This window comes from Hakea prostrata, chromosome 4, assembly GCF_041222555.1.
Source record: "Hakea prostrata isolate BN-2017 chromosome 4, UWA_Hpros_2, whole genome shotgun sequence".
NCBI lineage: Eukaryota > Viridiplantae > Streptophyta > Magnoliopsida > Proteales > Proteaceae > Hakea > Hakea prostrata.
Window position 1 is genome coordinate 23,539,091 of NC_142603.1, and position 5,335 is coordinate 23,544,425.

Genomic DNA, 5,335 nt, shown 5'->3' on the forward strand with positions numbered 1-5,335 from the left:
ATTCTAGTTAATTTGGATTCAAATAATGTGGTCTTTAGAGATGACATAAAAAATAGAGCAAATTGCACTAAAACGCAAAATGGAGGCCTTAAAGCATTGACACCCCACTTTATGTTTAAAAAGCACAGAGATCCCAAATTGGATTTTCGTTGGATATATTTGTCTAATTTGTTATTAAAAACCTTTTAGACATTGTTTATTATAAGGATTTTTTAAAAAATGAACAATAATTTAACTGTTTTCTGTATTTTTTATATATAAAGTAATGTGTTAGTACTTTAAGGCCTCCATTTTGAGGTGCCAATACAATTTGCTCTAAAAAATAAACTAGCAATAACAAACTTGAAGATTATTTTGAGAGGTTTTTAAAAAATATAGAAAAACGATATTACCATTTAACTAACCAAGTTTAAAATCAGTAATTTCAAATTGGAACTTGGAAAGTTAATTGAAAAAAATAAATACAATAGATAAGATACTACTTAAACTACAATAGAATCAGACCCAATAAAAACACTATGTTAAAAATATAATATCATTTTATTTTATTTTTATGAATGCTCTTTTCCAGGTGGGACTTAGAAATGATGGGCAAGCCGAGCGATCCCACGTGGACGATCTGTTTTCCAATTAAAATGAGGAAGCAAAAGAGTCCGGATCAGCGACCTGTACAGGGAGCACAAAGTGCTTCCCCCACGCTTCCTAACCACAAATATCAGTGGGGCCCACGGTGAAAAACACTTTTTGGAAAAAAAAAAAAAAATTTTTTTAACCAGTGGGACCCATTGATGTTTGTGGTTCGGAAAGCCATGGGGGAGCACTCTGTCTTCCCTCGACGGGGAGAAGATCAGGATTCGAAGCAAAACACCATATGCATTACTTTTCGAATTCGGATCTGTACTCCCCGACGGTTTTACCACCACAAAATCGAGGCCGGATCAGTTACCGTTGGGGAGCACAAAGTTTTACCACCATAAATACAGGGGGACCGGGGTTGGGTGATGGGAGGGGTTTTTTTTTTACTGATGGGTCCCACCGAATTTGTGGTTGTAACCCGTCTGTGCTCCTCGTCAGGAGTGATAATTCGGATTTTACAAAATCTGTAGGCTCAACAGCTGAAAAATATTAAAAAAAAAACTCCCATCACCCACCCATGGTGTCCTGTATTTTGGAGTGAAAAAGTCGTCGGGAGCACAAACGACGGTATCGCAGATCCGACTCTCAATTTCCAAGGCAAAAGCAGGTTGGCCGACAAAGGCGACAAAGTGCATTAATTCTCTGTCAATTCATCAGTCTCTGATGGAACAGTCATGATTAACCAACTACTCGTAAACAAAAGTGGATACTCGTCTCCTCTTCTATTAAATTTAATAAAATAAAAGCGTGTGGGGTCCAGATGGATTTGCCTTCTCTGACGGTTCAACTACTCCTCTTCTAATAACCCGTCAATTAAGTCACCCCCAGGCCCCCCAAAAGAAAAGAGTCCGCTTGGACTTGGAGTACTTGGCACTCAAAAGATTTTAGTCAATAATGTATATGTACCAAAGTACCCGATCACTCATCGGGTATCTTCCATGGTAGATTTGTGTGGGAAAAAAATTTAAAATAGGCATGCAACATCAAGTTCTCCGATTTGCTAAGAATCTTCATCTTTCAATTGTATTGCGATTTCATTATTGTATTTTGTAAAATTTGTAATACAATTAACCAACAAGTTTAAGGTAATTGATTTCTAAAAGATCCAATGGGAAGTCTTGGAGATGAAGATTTCAACAAAGACGAGAACAACCGCCTTCTTAAGGTCCTCAAAGGCTTGTTGGCACCACTCTTTGACTTTTAAAACAGCTCTGCGGACCCGATTACAACTCTTTTAATACAGCTTAAGTGGGCTTTCGACAATAAAAATAACTGACCGGTTTTGTTAGGGTCTAGTTCGAAAGAGAAGAACCCTAGACTGGGATCTGTCGAACTCTTCCATGAAGTGAGATGCTGTGATGTATTCGTGAGTTTGTTGAACCCAATCTTTGCTCCTGGCATCCAGGTGTGGGTTGGGTGATCAAAGCTCTCCCATATCAAATCAGAGGAATTTGAGATATTTCTTAAAACAAGATTTCCAGAGTCAATAAGTGCTACTTCGGTAGAATTGGAGGAGGATGTGGGGACCAAATTTGTCAACCAGATAACGGCGTTCATTGAGTCGAGGATCACCAGATTTCCATCCTCTAACAGCTTCAGCTCTGAGTAATGGTAGATAGCATCAGTGAGGGGGGTTTTCTCTGTTTGCCACCCAAATGACATCGTGTCACGAATACTTGTGCCAGATACCAATGTAGTTAAAAGTTCATACATAACGCAATATTACGTTGTGAGATGTAAACGTGCCTGAACATTGATTGTTATTAAGTTTTTTGGAGATCCATAAAACATAACTTGGTTTCGTGGTGTAGTTGGTTATCACGTCAGTCTAACACACTGGAGGTCTCCGGTTCAAGTCCGGGCGAAGCCATTAGTTTTTATTATTAATTTTCTTTTTCCTATATTTGGAACCATATCTATGTAAGTTTTTTCTTTTTGGTGGACCATATCTGTATAAGTTAAATATGGTTTTACTTTTGTATATACAACTTGGATACTATATGGTTCAGTAAATCCATTCTTGCTTAATTCTAAATGTCAATATTTATTGGTTTTACCAATTAATAATGGAAACAAAAAGAATAATAAATCCTTTAGGACCTGTTTGGTTACATGAGTCTGGAGATTTCAAATATCTAGAGATTTCAAATCTATACATTTCAAATCTATGGAGTTATAATTTATAAAATTAAATGTTTGGTTGTGGAATGAAATCTTTGGATTCATCATAAAAAACTATTTGATCAACGTGATTTTTATGAATGTGCAAATGTATAGCTTTTTTGAAATCTCTGGATTTCACCCTTTACCCATAAATCTATAGATTCACGTTTTTAATGTAAAAAGGTGAATCTCTAGATTTCATGAATCTAGAGATTTTTCCAACCAAACGGGTATAATTCTCAGATTCATGAATCTAGAGATTTGAAATCTCTAGATTCATGTAACCAAACAGGCCCTTAAAAGTTTCATATAGAAAATATTTGTTAGAACATGCATCAAGAAATCATGAATAAGACCATCAACAAATTGAATGAACATAGATTTAACATCATTCACACACTAACATGGTGTGATACATTCATAGGTGAAGATTAAGAATTTTAACTATGTCGAATGAAGGTTACAATGGAGATCTCAAACCCAATTGCTAGAATAGCAATACATAACCCTCACCTAATACCCATAGAGAGCCTTTAATGAGGTGAATCGGTTGACCCATCTGATGGGTCGTATCATACAGTCCCCATCAAACCCGAGATCAATGATTTTCACCGAAACTAGGTTGAGAACGGTGGGTTCGAACCTAGTTAGCAGATTAGGATTTTGTTGGGTAATTTTGGGAACTCTATTAAAACCCAATTGACTTATAATTTATGTTTATTGATCTTCTAACATGATTAGATTTATTTTAGTTATAATTACCAACTCGTAAGTATGACTTTGTGGAACTTTGGAGAGTTTATTCTAACTAAAAATGTGAGGAATATACTTAATCTTATCTTGCATGTTTATCATGTTAATTAAATTTCATTATTGATATCTTGCCTTGCTTTAGTATTTATTATCTTGTGTTCATGTGTGGGACTTTGCACGAATGAAAGGTAAGAAAGTATGTTTGCTTCCATTTTCAATATTCTTTGAAAATAATATGAGAATGTATGAGATGAATGAGATTCAATGGAGTAAGTTTTTCTTTTATTTTCTGATATGGAGAGATTATGATCAGACCGGGTTCATACCTGGTCCGACCCTCGACCCCGGTCGAGACAGAGAGATCCGACTTGCTCCCGGGCCAACCGGATCCGGAAGATGGCTTGCTGAAGAAGAAAGCTTATTCGGCTGCAAGCGTGCCCTAATCCTACTTATGGATTAGGGTAATCATCCTAATGATGGCAGACTCGAATTGACGGCTGCGGATAATCATTATCGAAGGGATAATCATCGCATAACCTAAAGGTTATCTCAGGAGTCCTCTACTAGCCCAAACTAGTAGAAGTCTATTGCTCAACGGATCTAACTGATAAGATCCAACGACTACCCGAAGAAGGCTCAGGTGCATCCAACGAAGGAGATTCGAAGGTACACTCTATATAAACCTCACTACCATACAAGGTGAGGGGATCGAAAAGAATACTATCTGAAACTCAGGTTCAGATACATACTGATAGACCTAAACTATCAGCGATCTGCTATCTAGATCACCTTTCCCAATTCTTCATTCCTTAGCTCTGCGCTTCTAGCAGAGCCGTTTGTGATTAAGTTCATCAACTGACTTAGCCTTCGGAGGTGGACCCCCGACCCCAGCGGTCGGGCCACATCCGACGCTTTCGTTTTGCGAGGACATCACGAGGAGATCTAAGGGCTGAGCAGATTTTGGACGCATCAATTGGCGCCGTCTGTGGGAAACAACTTGAAAAGCCATGGTGACTAGATCAGCAGCCGCCGCACAACGCAATTCCGGTGTTCGAGATCCCCGGAGTGAATAATCCGGATATTCCCCAGAAAGCCAAAATCCTATCGAGGTAGATGGTGGCCAGGGAGGACGTAATCCTCCTCCCCGATACAATCCAAGATCAATTGGATCAGGTAAAGATTCAACTCTTGGAGGTGAGCCAAGCACTCCGCATGCTCACCGGACGAGTGGTTTTACCACAAGAGCTTGATCAGCGCGATTCAGGGAGACGTGCATTGCCACGTGACCAGAGATTGGCTGAAGACCGGAATATCGATCAGAATTTCCGTGAAGGAGACCGAGGACTTAGGAGGATCGATGATCAACCGAGGCGAGACGATCGGTTCGACAGACCGCAAGAGAGTACAACCGATTCAAACACAAGGTTGGATACGGGGGTAAGAACTCACTCACCCACCGTCGGAAGAACCGTTCGTGATGATCGAGCGATTCGCGACGAGAGGAATGCTCGGGAAGGACGGGCTGTTCGTGATGATCGGTGCATGGGATGATCGTGTTAATCGAGGTGGTGATCATATTGCTGAAGATCACCCGACCCGCATTGGTCGAGAATTGGCCAACATCAATGAGAAATTAGGGCAGTTGGCTAAGGGAAGAATAACTGAGGATATTTACTCAATCATTCGGAAGACTCCCTTTGCCGAGCCAATTGCGGGATATCGGTTTCCCCATAACTTCCGTTTGCCTACCTTTTCAACATTCGATGGCTCGGAGATCCAACAG

The 5,335-nt window shown here is 39.5% G+C and overlaps 1 non-coding gene across 1 annotated transcript; it reads left to right on the forward strand.

Annotated features, from left to right (window-relative positions):
• The first annotated feature begins 2,432 nt into the window (after positions 1-2,432).
• On the forward strand, positions 2,433-2,506 carry TRNAV-AAC (transfer RNA valine (anticodon AAC)). The gene has a single exon. It is a non-coding gene; the product is annotated as a tRNA-Val (tRNA).
• The last annotated feature ends 2,829 nt before the right edge of the window (positions 2,507-5,335 follow it).